Here is a 20,565-nt window from a genome sequence, read left to right on the forward strand (position 1 = left end):
TCTCTATAATAGCTTTCTACCTTGCCACTTTTCTCCTCTCAGCATCTCTCCTGGCAAATCACCATGACTGGGACCCAACCTCAGAAAAAACAGTCCTCCTACCACCTCCACCACGTTCCCTCTTCTGTTGAAAACAATCTGTAATGTATTCTCTTAATCCCATGCCATCCCTGCTTCTCTGGGATCCAATACCTTCTCTTAACACCCTGTCTCACATATATCCAACCTCTCCCTCTATGCTGGCTCCTTCCCATAGTGTTTGTTAATGAGCACGTTTAAGTCTCTCCAGAGACTATCCTAAAGATGTTAACTATCAATGGCAAGATTATTAAGCTCTAATTCTTCACCAGGCACTGAGCTAAGTGCTAGATAGAGTTTCTCTCATTTACGCCTCAAAAGAGCCCTGTGATGCTCCTCTATCATCCCAATTTTACAGATGTAGAAACCAAGGCTCAGGAAGAAGTATCTTGGCCAACATCAAAAGACCAATAAGACAAAGATGGGGAATTGCCATCAGACATTTTTTTAACTACTCCATCATTCTGTCTTCAGTTAGTACTAGCTGAACGCACAGTATGGAGATTCACTGCAGCAATGTGGGGAGCTGGATATTACTAAAAGGTTATGCTTGAGAATACAGAAATGGACCGCAGAGAAAGCAAGAAAAAAAATTGGACCTGAGCTTCAGAAAGAGAATGACTCTGGGCCTTAGAAACTGAAATCTAAAGGTTCTTTGGATCTCAAGGTGACTCCACACAAATAATTCCTACACCTTCACCCTAGAGCTGCTAATAGCCCAACTACATCTGTGGCCCACCACTTCTCATCCTGCCACCAGCTGGCTGACTATTCGCCTCAAATTCCAGAGAATTAATTATTGGCTCAACATCTGTTTAGGCAGTTTTCAGCAACACATCATCTCGTGGGTTGAGAGCCAGCTTACAGATTTGCTGCCCCTGGACGAGATGCCAACCCCAAGTCCTGTCAGCTGCAGCTGAGAGAAACTAGAGATTCAGGTAGTAAAACAGCCATCCAGGAGAACCCCTCTAAGAAGGATCAGTCTCCCTTAAACTGGATTGAGCACAGCATGCACCGTGACTGATGCTGTTCACACGAGAAATCTGGGACTCACTCCTCATTCTTTCCTCAGCTGGGCACCCCTATCCAATCTCTTACTGAGTCCTGCTGCCTCTGCCTCTTAACACTGGGGTCCACCTCTCTCCATCTGCATCAGCACAATTCTAATCCAAGCCATCATCAGCTTCTGCCTGGAAAAATGCTATTTAACCTTCTATAACACTCACAAGCTCACAAATGTACAAGTTTAGTTATATAAAATAAAAATAAAGTTTCACATATCAATATTTATGCTTATTACATGCAAGTAGTCTGATACTTTCTACTCCATTCAATTTTTTTTTTAATCCCAGTTGTAATCCACTCAATTTCAAGACCCACTAATGGCCCATCACCTGCGCAATGAAAAATACAGGCCCAGTGGCAAACACCACAGGATTTAGAGTCTCAGAATTTACAATCTTACACTGTCTGGGTTCAAATCCCAGCTCTGCCACTACTAGCTATATGACCTTGGCCAAGTTGCTTAACCTCACTGTCTCGGTTCCCTCATCTATAAAGTAGAGAAAACACCACCTCACTGAGATGTTCTGAAGTTTATATGAGATGATGAGGGAAAAGGGTTCACAGCACAGTGCTTGGTCTACAGCAACAAATAATATTAGCTGTTATTAGTGGTGTTAATATTAACAAAAGCCTTATACCCCTAAAGCCCCTCTTGACCCCCTCCAATGTATTCTCTTCATAACAAAAACCCTACATCATCTTCCAAATAAATGGCTTATGATCACTTCAAAATCCTTAACACGTCTTCAAGTCCTATGTAGTTGGGTTTTCCATCCATTAATCCAGACTTATCTCAAGCCGTTGCCCCCCTCTCTTGCTATTCTCTAGCCTCACTGTCTCTTCCTTCCTGCTCCATAGGCCCCAAGCTCCTACTGATTTCAGGGCCTCCACATACACTGTGGCCACTATCTGTACTTCTACTCTTCAGCCAGCTAATGCCTCACCTTTTAGTTCTCTGTTTAAATGTCACAACTTGTCTGATTTGTTCCCTGCCATAACCCAAGCATACCTGTTGGATCTGGTCCAACACAGGTACATGCTGCTGAATGAGTAATTTCTTATTTTTAATACAGAAACAAAACAGAGATCATCTAGATCAGCAGTCTCCAACTTTTTGGCACCAGCGATGGGTTTCATGAAAGACAAATTTTCCCCAGATGGGCGGGCGCAATGGTTTTAGGATGAAACTGTTTCAGACCATCAGGCATTAAGAGTCTCATAAGGACCACGCAACCTATATCTCTCGCGTGCACAGTTCACCATAGGGTTCACACTCCTATGAGAATCTAATGCTACTGCTGATCTGACAGGAGGTGAAGCTCAAACAGTAATGTTCACTGGGCAGCCACTCACCTCCTGCTGTGCAACCCAGAGGTTGGGGACCCCAATCTAGATCTTCTTCCAAACACAGCCCAGTCACCTATTCCAACATATGTGGAACAATGCCACTGAGCCAAGCATTCAGAGGAAATTTCTTGGATAGCTTTTCCAGAGACTTGAGGGACAAAAAAGAGGCCAGCTCATCCCTCTAGAAGTCAAAGACATACCTGCAACAACCAGGCCAAAAAAGAGCAAGGATTGGCAACTATAAACATGGCCAATACAGATGACCTACAGTAATGAAAACACCTTGCCCTTTGCTTTCATTAACTACAGAAGTGTTCTGAAAATCATTTCTCCTAATCCTGGAAACCATCTAAGTGGTCAGCAATCCATTTTTACCCAATAACTATGTAACAACTACATCAGACAAGAACGGCACCTTCATGTCCTCTAACATCCATCATGCACCTTCTAACATTTCTCAAACCTAAAAACACTCCAGCCTTCCAGAATCTAAAATTCTATTAACTTAATACTAAATTTAGACTCCTGTGTTATGCCTGCATTTTTCTATATTCTTAGAAATAATACTATTGTTATCATTCAAAATAAAAGTTTGCTGATCTTAGGAAACTGCCAATTCATTCACTAGTGCTGATAAAGGATGAATAAGCATTTTAAAGCTTCCTACACCTCAATTTGGAAATAACTTCTGCTCTCTGCTGAATGCACATAATTGAAATTTTGATATAGTTACTACTTGACATTTTTGCTTTCAAAATCATACAGAAAACAAGATGCTGTGGCTTTATCAAATTATATAATTTTAAAGATAATTTATTTAAAGGAAAAAAAAACTTTTAAAAACCTAAGGTGAACATGTGATCATGGAACCAGGTCTACAATATTTCATGTAACAGAAAGTCAGAAGATAACTTTGTATAAAGTTCCTTGTGTGCAAAAGAGCTAGAATTTTATCTATCTCAAGTCTCAATGGATTATGTTGTGTTTTAATTCTCAATGTAGAAAGGTACAATAAACAACACCTCAAATTTATTTTTTTAAAAAAGGCTACCATACATTTTTTATCTTCACTGAACAATGACAAATGTTCTTCCTACAAGTGTTAGCTGTGCCACACAATGCACTAAGTGCCATGAAAACACAAAGACTGTCCCTTCAAGAACATAACCTAGATATGTTCAAAATGAGAATGATGCCTCAAGATAAAAAAGATAATAATGATCATTATAATCAATTTACACAGGAATGTGGACATCTGGAAAGGTATTTATTTGAAGTAAGTCTTCAAACAAACACTACTTTCCTGATCAATTTTCATTTAACCATAATATTCAATTAATGAGAACAATTATTTCACAAATAGTTCTGTTAGTCAAGGGTATGTGTGTGTGTGTGTGCGGTTGGCCACAAGTGGTGGCCAGTGGACATCACGAACGGTGCATATGGGCAAGTGCCAGCCTTTTTATAAAAGCAGTGCCCTGATCTGCAGCCCAGTCCATTCCTCAAAACCTGCCTTCTCACATTTCTAGTGGCTATCTGGAATTTCCACCTTTGCCTCCTCACTGATTCTGCCTAACATCACCTTCATCAACCTGTCAATTACTTTCACCTCACTCAATTTCAGGGCAGGGTCTTCACTGGCTCAGAAGACAGGCAAATTCCTCTTACTATGACATCTTTCTTAGCTCCCTAAGCCCAAGCTTCAAAATCCCCTAAGCCAGTCAGTTCCTGTTACAATACACCTAAGACACCCAAAGTTTGAGTGTTCTTCTGAAATTAGGTGAACCTTATATTCAATTTTTCAAGTGGATGGCAAAGATCCAACAGTATCCTGTGTCTACACCCTTAACTCTCCTTTAAGGGTCTTTATTTTAAAAATGATTTTAAATTTAAGGTGGAGATTCCCATAAGAAAAATTCTGAAGACATGGCTTTTCATCATTCTGTAATTCTGAAAAATACTTAACATCAAAAAGTCTGTGGAAACTTAATTCAGGACAGTAATTTAAGACAACATTCTTCCCAAGGTCCTAAGACCCGACTCACCTGCCAGGAGAGCCTGGAAGAGTAACTCCATGACCAAGTTGTTATTTTCTTTAACAGTTTACAGGCTTAAATATCATAACTGTTCAAACATCTGTATTTGATAATCACATTTTCTAAAGTTATTTCTCTCAGCCTTAAGAAAAGCCTTAAGTATTATTGGATAAGGTACACCGACAAATATATTTTGAAAAGGCTGAATGAAAATGGGAAACAAAAAAAAAGTTTGAACTAAGGTAAGTAGCAGAGGAGCTTACAGCAACACCAAAAATGATAACATTGTTAGAGGGGTAAATAACCTAGTAATTTACATTAGAACTGTTATATAACTAAAGATGCCACCACTTTTTTTAAAATGGGGTGGGAGGGAATCACTACAATTTTTGCAGCTCATGATTATTACAACATCATGTGAGGTCCCATACAGGCAAGACTTTTCATTTACTTTTCCTAATATTAAAAACTATATGGTTAAGTCATGGACCTTTTGTTATAGTTGCTGGACCTAAAGCCATATTTGAAATTATGAAACTAAGGTTAAGCTTAGAGGAGAAGAGTCTGAACTGTTAGAGAAGTTTGATAAAGTTATAGACTCCTCAGAGGTCAAAAATAAATGGTGTTTTACTCCCCAAATGAACAAATCCAACTTTGATAATTCCAGGTCATAAGCTTATAAGAGTTTGGAAGTAAATACAGGAACAAAGATGAGAAGGGAACACAGGAAATTCAAGCTCCAGAACCAAAACAAGACTAACAGATTCCACTGTTATACCTTCTTACTACAAAGAGTTTAAGAAACAATGAAGTCTTTTATTTGCTTAACATATTTGGCTGCTACTTGATTCTGAATAGGATTGTTATCTGTTATGAAAATGTGAACTAGTAACTAGAATTGGTCCACATCAATAAAGCTTATTTACTGAATACATATTTTCTGTCATGCATTTGTCAGTCACTATTTGTTAAACAACTTTGAGGTATGATTTATATAGAATAAACCATATCTATTTAAAGCATACAATACAATACCTTTGACAACTGTATATGTGCATAAAACCACCACCACCACCCCAACCAAGACAAAATTTCCATCAGTCCTCAAAATTTCACACGCCCCTTCCTCCAAGGGCATTGACATGTACCCTTCCCTGTGCCTGATTCCAGGTAACCAATAATTTGCTTTATGTCACTATGGATTAATGTGCATTTTCTTTTTATACAAACAGAATCACATATTATGTACTCTTCGGGTTTCTTTCACTTAATGTTTCTGAGGTTCATTCATGTTGTTGCATACATCAGATGTTCCTTTGTATTACAGAATAACACTCCATTACATGGATATGCCACAATTTGTTTATCCATTTGACTCTGATGGACTACTATAATAAAGATGTACCCTTGCATTGTTCTCAATTTGGGATTATTGTAATAAAGCTTTGATGAACATTTGCATGGACATATATTTCGTGTTTTTCTTGGGTAAACACCTAGGAATAGAAGAGCTGAGTCATATTATAGGCACATGCCTAACATTTTAGAAATCGCTGAATAGTTTTCCGAAGTGACTGTATCATTTTATCTTGCTACCAGCAGTGTATGACAATTCCAATGAATGGCAATTAATGAGAATGCTCTACATAAGACGTGTCCATCCCTTGAATGTGAGGACTGTTTTGCTTCATCTGTGGTGGTAGATATAGCATGAAAATCATGCATGGACCTTTTTTTTTTCTAGCTTGTCAGCTATTGTTAGTGTTAGTGTATTTTATTTGTGGCCCAAGACAATTCTTCCAATGCAGCCCAAGGAAGCCAAAAGGTTGGACAGCCATGCTCTACATTCTCATTAACCCTTAGTACTGTCATCTTTTTAATCCTGCCTATCCTGATATGTATGGTGGTATCTCACTGTGGTTTTACTTTGCATTTCTTGATAAGTAATGGATGTTGAGCCTCTTTACATGTGCTTATTAGCCATTTGTATATCTTCTTTTGTGAAATGTCTAATTCTTCTGGGCTTTTTAATTCTTATTAAATTCTACTGTAAGAGCTAGTTGAATTCTGATAAGGACTGCAATGAAAATACAGATCAATTTGGGGAGAACCAACATCTAAAAAACTGAGTCCTCCAGTATATGAATATGGCATCTCTCTTCATTTACTTAGGCATTCTTTATCTCAGCATTACTATGATCTTTTTAGTAAAAAGGGCTTGTGACGCTTTTGCTAAATTTATTCCTCAGCATTTAATGTTTATAGTTACTGCATATAGAGTTGGTTTTTTTAAACTTCATTTTCTCTTTTGTTTTGTTGCTATTGTGTAAAAACAAAATTATCGTTTTAAATATCAACCGTGAATTCTGCAACCTTACTTAATTTGCTTACTAGTTTGGATAGCTACTTTGTGGATTCCATAGGATTTTCTATGCACACAATCATGTCATCTGCAAACAGAGACAATTTTACTTCTTTCCCATCTTTATGCTTATTTCTTTTTCTTCCCTTATTGCAATGACTGAATAGTGAGAGTGGTGACAGTGGGTATCCTCATCTCATTCCCATATAAGGAAAGTGTTAAGTATTTTGCCACTAAATATGATTTAACTGTAGATTTTCTAAGACGAGCAACTAATGGGCAGAGAGGTGGGTGCAACTGTTACTACCCCAGTTAAGGCTCCCACAAGAAAGAGGGGAGGGGAAAAAAAGCAAAGAATGAAAATTCCCCCAACACGTAAAATTTCCCAACTCAGCCTCCTCCACGGTTTGTTTACACCACTTTCTAAATACTTACACCTCAGATACCCCTAAAATCCCACAACCAGGGGCTGAAGATGAGGACAGAGTTGTTATCAGGGAGCACAAGTAAGGACATAAAGACTTTTCCAGAAACTGCCAAACAGCAGCTAGCTGCTCTAGGGATACCTATGGGTGGACAGCACAAAAGATTAATAGCACTTTATAACTTGAAGACTCCACTGTCAGTTGAGCATGTCACTTTACATCTCTGTGACTTTTTTCAACTTTTAGAATAGACAAATAATGAGACTCTTAATTATAACTATAGCATAGAATGTAAATATTATTAACCTTGACAAAATAAAGCAGGTTGGGAGACAGAATCAGGGAGAATGGGAATGGTATTTCCATACAACTTACAATGTGCAGAGTCAAAAGGCACTGCCTTAGATTAATGAGACAAGAAAAAGAAATAGAAAAAAAATGTTTAGAGCTGGAGTTGCAGAGGTCATCAAGAGTAGAAGTGGAATAAGATTACAAATACATGTCGGGGGATAGTAAACGAAATCATCATCCACAGTAATAGCAAGTCAACAGATAACGTCTTAGGCTGATAAATAAACTGAGGTGTAAACATTTTAGACAGAGGTATCCACCAAAAAAATTAAATAGCAGAAATCAGTAAACATTGCACATAACTCTGAAGCAGAATTAGGGGGTGAGGTGCAGCAGATAAAGTTGTTCTCTGTACTTAAAAAAACAAACAAAAAAAACCAACAAGGCCGGGCGCGGTGGCTCACGCTTGTAATCCCAGCACTTTGGGAGGCCGAGGCGGGCGGATCACAAGGTCAAGGAGATCGAGACCACGGTGAAACCCCGTCTCTACTAAAAATACAAAAAAAAAATTAGCCGGGCGTGGTGGCAGGCGCCTGTAGTCCCAGCTACTCGGAGAGGCTGAGGCAGGAGAATGGCGTGAACCCGGGAGGCGGAGCTTGCAGTGAGCCAAGATTGCGCCACTGCACTCCAGCCTGGGCGACAGAGCAAGACTCCGTCTCAAAAAAAAAAAAACAAACAAAACAAACAAACAAAAAAAACCAACAGGTATTACATTGACTAAAAACACAAACTTAAAATGTTTAAATAGATAGTAAACAAAAGTAGCAAAACTTAGTTAAATGTAAATTGTTGATAACTTGGTTGCAAGTATTAATATAACTTTTTAGGAGAGTCTTCAAATAGAAAAGGCATTTGATAAAGAAAATTTTGAACTAAAAAGATTTTAACAAAACTAAGAGATGGAAAGAAAAAATACAGAAAGACATCTTGTTTGGGTACGATGTTACACATACTATTTAATACTGGCGAATATTAATTTAAACCAGTTAAAAATGTAAGGTTATCCTCCAGAAAAATGGGCTGTTGAACGCCAGATCACTAGAGCACTGGTTCTCTGCCTTACAGAATCTGATGAAATCTATTGAACTTCCACCAGAAAACCACGCACATAATAAAATTTTGCATTTGCCTTTAATGGAACTGATGAATGGATCCTCTCTTAAAATTTATTGACCCTCCTTATACCCCTCGATCTATAATTCTTTGCTCTCCTGTACTGAATTTCCAAAAGGAACCATTTATACTCACACTGTCTCTTCCCTCTCTTCCCAATTTCATTTGAGCCCACTCAAACAAGCCTTTTCCCCTCCACTCCGTGGCAACCATTTAGTGAAGCTCAACAGCTTCCACATCACCAAATGGCAAATGTTCAGTCTTCTTACACAGCATCTCAGCAATATTTAACAAGTTGATCATTCCTTTCCTGAAACCTTGTCTTCACTTGACTTCCAGGATACCGCAATCCTCTGGTTTCTTCTTTGCACACACTCCCTAGGTGAACACATCTGGACCCACAGTGGAGACACAATCACTTCACTGACTTGCTGAACACTCTCATATTCGTATTTGGTCCAATCTTGACTTCTCTCTTGAATTTCATACTCATATAGCCAACTGCATACTCAAATTACTACCTGTATGTCTAACAGGCATCACCAATTCAGTATGTCCAGAAATCTTGGTTGCCACCCTCATCACCATCACCATGCCTTGTTAGGATATATATTAAAATATTAGCATGGTAAGATCTAGGTAATTTTTGTTTCTGCATTCAAATTCTCAACCATAAATACATACTACTTTATAATCAGAAAAATGTTGGAATAAATAACTATAAACAAACAAAAAATGTGCCTTGGTTAAAAAGATAGTTCACATTTATTTTTGATTGTCGTCAAATCTCCCAAAGATTGCCAATTACATTTTCCCCCTTTAGAATAGATATTTCCTACAGTCATCAGCACATAATTGGTTTGTCACTACATGGTAAGTTGATGGGCTCTAAAACTTAGCAGATTCTTCACAATCAATTACTAAAGAATAAATTAAATTTTATAGAAACCTAAAATAAAAAGAAGACTTGGTGTTTAAAAAAAAAATGAGAGGACCCTGCTATAAGAAAATGAGGAGGAAAGACCCATCAAGTCAAGTCTAGCCATGTGAACAAGGGCAAATGTGCATGTGTGAAACTGAACAGATAGCCTAAGTAGTTAGCTCCCACCCTATCTGTCTCACAAAGCCCTCTGAAAAATATGAAGTGTTAAACAAACACACAGAATTATTAAGGACAACAGGAAATCAAGTTTCAGGTTATTTTAAGGCTACCAGCAGCCCTGGATAATCAGATTAACGCTCTACTGATATCATCAACTGTGTGATCTTCCGTAAATTACCTGGCTTAACACTTCCTATAATAAAAATTCAGTTAAGCTTAATAAGGATCTCAAGATAAAATGAAAGTATTAAAATTGCACAAGTCTGCCCAAAATAACGGCTAATTTCACAGACCTAAAGAATTTCCAATTAAAAAAGCACATTCATCCAGGATGATGACCCGCTTCTGTTACAGATAAGGAAACTAAAGGCTTGAGAAGGGCAATAATTTAAAGACTGAAAAAGTCTCTGCTCCCAGGTCCAAATATTACATTTCAATTCATGTTACATGACTCAAGTGGTATGTGGGGGAAGAAAAGGTAAAACTGACGAGGGATGGAAGAACAAGGAGTACAAGAAATACCCCAAGTATCCTGTGTGTGATGAGAATGAACACTATTAGACAAACAGATTAAATGGGCATTTGTGGAACAACAAATTTCCCCTTATTAATCAATATTTGGTGAATTTCTTTTTTCTTTTTTTTTTTTTTTGAGACAGAGTCTCACTCTGTCACCCAGGCTGGAGTGCAGTGGCACAATCTTGGCTCACTGTAACACCTGCCTCCCAGGTTCAAGCGATTCTCATGCCTCAGCCTCCCAAGTAGCTGGGATTGCAGGCGAGCACCACCACGCCCAGATAATTTTCATATTTTTAGTAGAGACAGGGTTTCACCATGTTGGCCAGGCTGGTCTCGAACTCCTGACCTCAGGTGATCTGCCTGCCTCACCCTCCCAAAGTGCTAGGATTACAGGCGTGAGCCACCACACCCGGGTCTGGTGAATTAATTTCTAAATAACACTCACTAGATTATATAACCAATCTCATGCATCACTGAAAGGAACCTGACACTAAACTGTGCTCAACTTATATCATCAAGGTCTATAGTTATACATACTACATATGGAAAACTAGAAGAAAAGAACGGTAGAAAGCATTTCACTACAAGTTACTTTCAATATAGAGGATTAAGCATCCATGTTCTATGTTCATAATGAAATAAAGATTCTTCATATGCCATCTTGTTTATAAATTGTAAAAATTATAACCATAATTCGTATTCTTTAGGAGGCGAAAGCCCTAAAACTAGCTGATGGCCAAAATGACCCCCTGTAGGTTTAAGAGTTGACACACATAGTATGCATAGTAACTGAAAAGATAAACAAAAAAAGTGCTCTTCAAATTCCTAACTATACACCAACTCACAATAAAATTGAGTCAAAAAGGGGGGTGAGGGTGGGGAGAGGTGCTTAAGAGTATAAAAAGAATGTTAACAATTTTAATTAAACAAAGCAGAAGCTACCGTACGGCAATCGGTATATCATATGAATCACAAATTTGAAACTGTTTTATTCAAGTAGAGATACTAAACTGAAATGCCTTATTTAAAAACAACCTAATCCACTAATCCCTAACAGCCACTGTAGGGCCACAGTTTCTCAATATACATAGCTAAAACTAAAAACATAGTCTATTTTTTACTATTTAACTTGGGAGTCAAAATAATCATTTCTAAAACGAGGATTTCCAAGCTACAGATTTTGCACCAGTGATCTCAGTAACTACTTTTCATTACATCATAACCACAAGATTCAGCCAAATAAGGAACAATTTGCAGCCTATAAATAAAGCTGAAATATATCTCAGTTTAAATAGCATTTGAGGAACTACTGAGTAGGTAAATACTACTGCATTTATCTGAGACAAAAATTATATTGGTAGTACAAGTCTTTCTAAATTCTATCCAAAAAAATAATACCAGTTCAGAAGCCTACTCTGGCCATTTATCACAGTCTATTTGTTACTCTCAAAAACAACCAACCATTGAGCAATTACTTTTCATTTTGTAAATTTACAACACTCAAGTGTTTAGGATTTACATTATTTGTCTGCCTTTCACAGCACAGGAAGCACCCAAACCTGGGATTGAGAAGGAACAAGAATGAAATATAAAAGTGCTTTTACACAGTGACCATACTTGTAACAACATACACAGGTGTCCCCCTTATCTACAGGGGATACATTCCAAGAACCCCAGTGGATACCTGAAACTGCAGATAGTAACAAACCCTATATATATACTATGCTTTTTCATCAAGCACAGTAAGAGATTAACAATAATAAAATACAACAATTATAACCATATACTGTAATAAAAGTTATGTGAATGTGATGTTTGTCTCTTTCTCAAAATATCTATTGTATTTAATACTTTTGGACTTCATTTGACCACAGGTAACAAACTGCTGAGTTAAACAGTGGGTGGGGAGCCTAATGTATTTCAAAATTGCTAAGAGAGTAGATTTAAAGGTTCTCACCACACACACACACACACACACACAAAGGTAAGTGAGGTAATGGACATGTTAATTAGCTTGATTTAATCTTTCTACAATGTACACATACAGCAAAACAGAAAAGTTAGGAGTACTACAAGAATACTGTATAAACTTAAGGTGGCATTAACTTTAAAGTCTGAAAAGAATGACGAATAAGCTAACCACGGGACAGCTTTCCCTTCGAGGAGGGGAATGAGTGTGTAGAAAAGGGAAGATGTTCCTGTTTTTACTCCTGATTCAAGAATTTGCATTCCAAAGAATCCTGACCCATCTAGCCAATGAACTAACAATTCTATCTGAGCCAGGCTGGCCTCAGCACTCAGTGCAAGCCATAGAGACCACAGGTGGGTGTGCACTATGGACTGAGGGACAGAGTAGTCCTCTTAGTATACACATAATCAGAAACTACAAGATATAATTATATGTTCTCCTCTCCCTGAAAGGAATAAGACAATGGCAGGGAACTTCTGAAATGTTTAAAGTATTAAAAAAAAAAATTATTTCTTCTATATATATTTATTGGCAAAATTGGCATTTTCAATTTTTAAAAAATTTTTAAATAAACCATTGATTTGATTGTAAAAGTGCTACTTGATCATAGAAGGAAATGGCATATAAAAGGAAAAAAAGTCACCTAAAATTCCAAATCCAAAGACAAGCACATTTTCTTTTTCTCCTCTGAAGTTTGTATCTAAGTGTAGTGGTGGCAGAACTAGTAGACAAGGATGTCACTGTTAACTGCACAACACCATTCACCCCCTCACTTTCTAACCAAACCCTGATTGTGCTCACATATCTACCCTCAACCCGGGGCCATCAACTCCCAAGGAAGTAGACCCCAGCCACAACCTAAGATGAATCACGATCCATTTATGCCAATCACAGCGGTGCTATTCCCCTTGCCCTTGACTCATTTAGGCACTGGCTTGTGTGCAATGCTGACCTATGAAGGAGAGGAGAGAGGGACAAGGTAGCATCTACTATGAGGCTTTAGGGAAAAATTTTTCTCACTGATAGAAACAACCTAGAAAAAAAAAAAAAGTGTGTCTTCTTCCATGAAACTTAAGTCATATTTTCTTGTGACACTTGAACTTGTGGCAGCCATCTTGCAACCATAAGAGGAACTTGCCAAGGACAAAACAAGGACGTTGCCTGCATCTTCAACCTTTCTCCATTGACTGGATTTTTAAATACACACACACACACACACACACACACACACACACACACACACACACTCTTCCTGACCCAACTTCTCCCTACTAAAATCTATTTCTCTCTACTCCTATTCACAGCTAAGCTTCTCAAATTGAGTTGATACAAGTTGTTTCCTCCACTAACCTATGCATTCATCATTAAACATCCCTAAGGCTTTCTTGATTTCCCAAAACTTAGGCTTCTAATAGTCTATGGTTCCACAGCACATTTTACTTGTTGCTACTATAGCACGCTATGGGAATGGTTTGCCTGTCTATTAGACTGTAACTTCTGAAAAGTTCACTATTGCCAAAATCTGGAAAAGTTCCTAGCTTATAAAAGCCTAAATATTTGTTTCATAAGTTAAATGTAAACCAAATGCCTAACATGTAGGAACGCCAAAAATACTGAAATGAATTTAGCAACCCTACTGTCCACATACACTGAAAGTTAAGTATGTGTTTGTGTGAGTTGGGGGAGAACAACAGCAGGAACAGGGAGAAAAGAGAACAAAGTGCCTTAGCCTTGAAACTTAAAAACACAGTTTTTCCTCACTCTTCAGAGATTAGAGAGCTGTTCCAAGCTAATTCAACAAAAAAGAGGCTGTTTCCACACTGGCATCTGAGAAGCAGTGGTAGGACAGCTCTCTAGAATCTCAGCTCCCCTGCTATTTGTGACCGCTGTTGCCAACCTGCTCAGAGAAGAAAAGGTGGCCCAGGCTTTCTGGGGTCTGGAAAAGGACAAACCAGTCCAAAGACAGGAGGTCCTCAGAGACAAAATACACTTTTTAGAAATCTAAAAAACAATACCTATAGTTTGAACAGCACTTGTGACAGTCTTTTACCACAAAAAGACAACGAAGTAGAGAAAGTTAATCGTAATTACATGCTCATCCCCAAGTAGCATTTCCTTTGACTTCTCTGGATGACAACTGAAACTGAAGGCATGCCAGCAAAGAACCCGAGTGAGCTGGGCAAAATGCTTTCTACTTCAACAGTCTTTTGCTAATGTGAAAGAAAAAAAAAAAACAAACAAGATTACAAGAGCCAAAAGCTTTTTTTTTTTTTCTTACCTCTTTTAACCCGAAATATGACTCTTACCTAGGGGAGTACCCACAGCCAGGCTGAGAATACACCTCAGAAAAACAGTCGATAAAGAGACATCAGGTACACTGGAAATTGAAGAGGCCTGGGCCAAGATCAGATAACCACTGTACATTTTTAAAAATATTTATATAAAATACGCATTAATGAAATTACAACCTAATAAATTTATTCAATCTTTTATAGCCACATATTTTATAACAAACTGTCTGATGGATGAGCAACTGCACTAATTTAGCTGACTTCCAAAAGATGCTGGCACACTTTAGAAAATGAATAAGGCATTAAGCATATGAAGATATCAGTAAAGAGGAAGTTGGGTGGATAGGTCACCCTATTTCTTCAATAGGACCCTGAGGAGTTCACCACCTTAGGACAAAAACACCTCCCTAAGGTCCTGGAGGCAGACAAATCAATAAAAAGAAGAGATAACAGGAAAAAAGGTGTGTAGGGGGAGGGAGGGACATTTCCCTTACCATACTATTTACTCTACAGCCTTGGAGGTAGGCTATTACGAATGTCCAGGCTACAAAGGAATTGAAAACCTTTTTTAGTGTAATTCCACTTTAATGAGGGATGGGGAAGTAGAGTGCAACTGTCCACTATGACTGATCTGATCTAAAAAATGATAAATTTAAAAAGTGAAAATAACTTTACCTGAAAGAAACTGGGAATAAATGGGGCCAGGCACAGTGGCTCATGACTGTAATCTCAGCACTTTGGGAGGCCAAGGCGGGTGGATTGCTTGAGGTCAGCAGTTCAAGACCAGCCTGGCCAACATGGTGAAACCCATCTCTACTAAAACACAAAAATTAGCTGGGCATGGTGGGGGGTGCCCCGTAATTCCAGCTACTACGGAGGCTGAGGCAGAAGAATTGCTTGAACCCAAGAGGCAGAGGTTGCAGTGAGCCGAGATTGTGCCACTGCACTCCAGCCTGGGCAACAGAGTGATACTCCATCTCAAAAAAAAAAAAAAAAAACAAAACTGGGAATAATTAGTTTATTACGAAAATATTAGTTTGAACAATGACTTTCCTAAGGCATTGCAAAAAGCATTTATATTCATTTTTCAAATAACATGATCTGCATACAATTTCAGATGCATTAATGTAACATTTTCTAAATTGTGCCAGTACTGAGAAAGGAACCAGCTGCCCGCCAATTTCACTGCATGCCTACTGTGTTCCTACACTGGTCATTAACAACCAAGATTCTGGCTACCACTATTTCTTCTTCCTCGTGTTTGCTTCAGGGCAGATTTTTATTATCCTATGAATATTTTCTAACCTGTCCCTGATCCTAAATAAAACAAAGAATCTGTTCTAGAGGAGTGATATTCAAAGTATTAGACATATAAGACATTTAACATCGAGATAACCAAATTATATTTTGCTCAATTCAATTCTAAGCCAATCATGAGTAAAAATAAGTCACAAGTTTTATGTCTATCTTAGGAGATGAACTAGACTTAATTCCAGCTGCCTTCTCAATAATCGCACCAATGATAAAAACAGAAAATAGAAAGCTAAATAATCAAAAGAATTTCAACTCAGTGCACACTTACAAGGTACCACACACGATGTTCTCTCTTTCAATCTGTTAAACATTCCCAAGTTTCAAAACCACAGAACTAGAATGAACGCATATCATACCACCCAGTTCAGCAACCAACAGTTTATTAAAGAAACACAGCCAAGGCACATTCAGAGTGCCACAGGAGATAAAACAGAAAGACACAGATTCTCACCATCAGGAAACTTAGACTCTGGCTGAAGGAATGGTCAAAATAACAACCTTTCTGAATTACTAACAGGTACAAAAAGATATACGGTAAATATGTCCATTGTATTCATATCCCATTTCATGGATAATTTTTCTGTATTAGTATAGGCATATCACCTAAAGAAAACATAATACTTAGAAGAAACTAATTAGCATACAAATTTACATTCTAAATGTTTCCAACAAACTGGATAGGGCCCAGGAATATGTACTGAGAAACTAGTTCTGTTCTGGTATTAACAAGAAGGGAGGGGTGGACAGGTTACTAAAGCTGCCAGGCCACAACGTCAACTACAAAGTGGAGAAGACTAGCCAAAGAATGGCAAGTGTTTTTATTTCGTAAAAGCCAGTTTCAATTAACTGGTTAGTGACTACCTCAAGCACTCCGCTGAGACTAAGATTCTTTTAAGTAAAAAGCTATGTTCTGTGTTCCTTGCCCTCAGAAGTTGGATGTATGTTTGAGATAGTGCTACTGACTTAACGTAAGAGTGTTCCCCAGGTTGTTTTTCCAGTCTCACTTGTGATCAATGGCGGCGATTCAGCTCTCAACAGCTACAAAACACTGTGTAACTAAGTACTTCCCTGATTCTAAACAACAGATAATAACACCTAACACTTACTGATGTTTCTTATAAAGCTGGCACTGTGCTAACCACTTACCCTGTATTAACGCATATAATCCTCACAACAACCTCTCTGATATAGATTCTACTATCACCACCCCTGTTTTACAGAGGAAACAATGAGGCACTAGTTACCAGGTAGAAGAGCTTGCCCAAGGCTTTAAAGTGGGTAACACATTCAGAACCTGACCTTAAGCAGTCTAGCTCCAGATCTACTTTTAACCTTACTGCTTCTTTGTCAACTGTACAGTGATCAAACCCAGACTTCAGTTATGTTAGTGCACTGTGTAAGCCAGGTGCCTGGGCTTCAGGCTAGTGTAAGTCAGTGTTTTATCTGCAGTCCCGAAATGTTTACTCCCTCCAAGGGGCACGGATTCTGGGGAATTGCACTCAAATTACCCTTACCTTTGCCATTGGTACATTACCTCATTTGACACATGACAAAACAATCTTGAAAATCATCGTTTCACCACATAAAATAAACCCTCTGTTTAGAATGCTCAGGGAATGCAGGTTTTAGGGTTAAGACAATTCTCTCATTAACAGAACATTAGTCAGAAAATTAGAAGAAAGGTGGTGATTCCTAAAACATAAGTCATGGAGAGATGAGCGCTATGAAGAGAAAATCTGACAAGTGGTAATTTTAACAGGCTTTGCAACTGTTATTCTGAGCATCATCTCTCACAGTACAGGTGTGTAGAAGGCACATGGCACATGAGATTTAACTGAATGGTAAATACTAACCACCCTCACCGCCACCACATGCCCCCAACACTAGTAGGAGGTTGATATTCTGAATAAATGCCACTTCCCAAGGGATTCACTGAATATGTCTTATTATTAATCTTCATTAAGAGAATGTAAGCTTGGCAAAAAAAACAAACAAAAAAACAGACTTCAAGGAGTAACAGTACAAAGTAATTTTTAAATATGATATACATATTAAACTCCAATGTGTAGATTATCTTCAAGTATTTCCACTGCACCCTTTTACACATCACTGCACTTCAGATCACATACATTAAACAAACCAACGAATGGGCTTGTCTCCAAATTCAAAATACAGGTTATCCAATGAAATTCTGTATTTTTTTATTTCCATCCCCAATATCAACAATGTAACAAGAAATTTACACTCAAGCTTCTAAAGTAAAATATACAGACAAAACTCACATGGAATATTAACAGTCTGAAAGAACTCTTAGGAGGAAACCATAAGTTAAAAGAAAAAGCATTCCAATTGTTGAAAGAACGTTATTGACAGTGGTGAACAGGCTATGTTCCCCCAGCAACAAAGGGGTGGAGGACATGCATGCGCATTATATAATATGAATGCACTATTGTTAGTCTGCACCTTTAAGCTTAATGTCTTTCTTATATTAAAGTTTTTAAAAGTTTTAATATATTATTTCCAAATGAACCTCCTTGCACCCCACCTTGGAGGCCCTAATACTTACAAAATTCATGATTTCTAATCTCCTCTAGTCCCAGACTTAAAGGAACAAAATAAATCGTTTTTCCTAATACAAAATATTTTAAATGAACTACCATTAATAGGAATCATCATTTTTTTCACCAAAGGGCCAAATACCCAGATCTACATTTCCCACTCCTAAACTTTGTTTGCAATGAGGACTCATATAAATATTTGGGTTGTGTGCTCCTTTTTAAAGCAAGAAGCAATGACACCAGGTGTAAAGGCAGTAGTGTTATATAATCAAGGCAATGAGACAGGTATTTATGGTTGGCCATTCATTAAACAGCTCTTTCGAGACTTGACCCAATGAGACCTATTAATTCCACCCATATTGTGCTTACCCTCCTCTGACTCCTGAAACTTCTTGTGTATGCATGAAAAGCCAAGGGCCATGAGAAACAGAGCAAGTCCCCTCCGTGTACTCATAACCAAATTTTTATGACGCACAAATTAAGCTCACTGCTTGAAACTTAATAGACCACATAACAAAAACCACAAAAAGGAAACTAAGTCCAGTAAAAGTAGTATTTTTGTTACAATATTTTTTATTGGGTTGCCCCTAGCTGCAAATTTCTTCCCCAGTTTTAGCTCTCTCCAGCGCAAATTTATTCTCAGACAGCAGGTCACGAGGCTCCGTCTTCAAATCTGCCTCAGTGCTATTGGCCACTGCCTAAGAGTGCTCTCCCACTTCACCCACTGATAACCTGTATCAAAACAACTCCAGCTGGGTCCCCTTCAGCCTTCTGAAGCAACCCCTCTAGAGCGCTCTTTGGCCTTTTAGAGTGGAGGCATGTGATGAGAGTATCTGCACCAGCTGTTTCTAATTACCTCTCAAGCTGGAGCGAATGACTCAGCAACCCAACTTTTTAAAGAGTCATCCTACCTTGTCAACCAACCAACATACTGAACAATAGTAAACCACTTGACAGAACCATAGGTTAAACAACAATACAAGAATCACAACACCAAAGTCACCCTACTCCAAGCTGACTCACCGGGAGCCTTTCTTCCCTAGGCTTAAGATGTCCAAAGACAGAAGTGGCAAGTGCCTTCAAGCCCAGCCCAGCCCTTGCACCACTACCCAAAGACCAGGAAGAAGCAAGCCGACCTCTTCCCATTTCTCTGCTTGACTATGTGAAGCGCTCAAGCGCTCTGCCACTAACACATCTGGGATTTCCACCCTTTATCCTTCTGAACTGCATTCAATGCAAACCCTCTGATGTAAAGGGTGTTCAAATATATGACCAAATTCCCACAGCATCCTCCATGGGTAACAGTCCCTAACCCTACACAATTCTCCAAAAAGCAACGCACCCTACAAAACATTCTTTGTTCCTCCAAGCATGACATTGTAGCTCGTTTTCCCCATACACGTTCTCTCACAATTACTACTACACTTTACCTGGAATCAGCACAAGTTTAACGCAGAAGCCTCACTCCATAAAAGCATTCCGCACAATTCTACTCAATGACATGAAACTGCCGTGTAAGAATGAGAAAGCAACGGCACGCGTGTTACATTACACGAGCACAAAGCTGGTGTCTCCAGAATCAACGCCCACTCTCACCATATTGTGCGAGGCTTAATTACAACGCGTGGGCAAAACTCCAACAAAGGGAGTCCTGGGATCTCCAGTCCCCAAAACCAGTCTTCGCTAAATCCAGCTCAGCACGGTGGCCTTCTCTCCCCAGCCACAAACTCGGCTTTTCTTACGCGATTCCACGCGCGACAGGCACCGGGCTGAGTAGACGCGAGGCTGGGCATGCGGTGAGAGGCGGCGGAGGACAATACGGGGCCCCAGCCGCGAGGGCGGTGCTGATGTGTCACAGCCCGGGCGGGCCGCGGGCGAGGGGCCGGGCTGGCGCTCGAGGGCGGGGAGAGGGGGTGGGGCAGGGACCCCGCGGCCCCCAGCCCCCGCCCGCCCCGGGTAAAGTACGGCGCGCGCGGGTAAACAACAGCTCCGGGAGTGCAGGGGGTTCGGCCGCCGACGGGACGCCCCTTCCGGC

General features: G+C 39.0%; 1 protein-coding gene across 3 annotated transcripts in view; it reads right to left on the reverse strand.

Moving 5' to 3' along the window:
• The window catches only part of BACH1 (BTB domain and CNC homolog 1), a 47,871-nt gene that overhangs the window by 26,970 nt on the left and 336 nt on the right, over window positions 1-20,565 (reverse strand). The window contains exon 1 of one of the 3 annotated variants that reach the window (XM_032176205.1): window positions 20,127-20,350. The exons of 1 other annotated variant lie outside the window; for it this stretch is intronic. The gene's annotated coding sequence lies outside the window, so the exon portion shown is untranslated. Of the gene's footprint in view, window positions 1-19,960; window positions 20,351-20,565 lie in introns of those variants that run through there. One more of the 3 variants, XM_032176204.2, reaches the window with a different exon arrangement.

This window comes from Hylobates moloch, unplaced genomic scaffold, assembly GCF_009828535.3.
Source record: "Hylobates moloch isolate HMO894 unplaced genomic scaffold, HMol_V3 SCAFFOLD_14, whole genome shotgun sequence".
NCBI lineage: Eukaryota > Metazoa > Chordata > Mammalia > Primates > Hylobatidae > Hylobates > Hylobates moloch.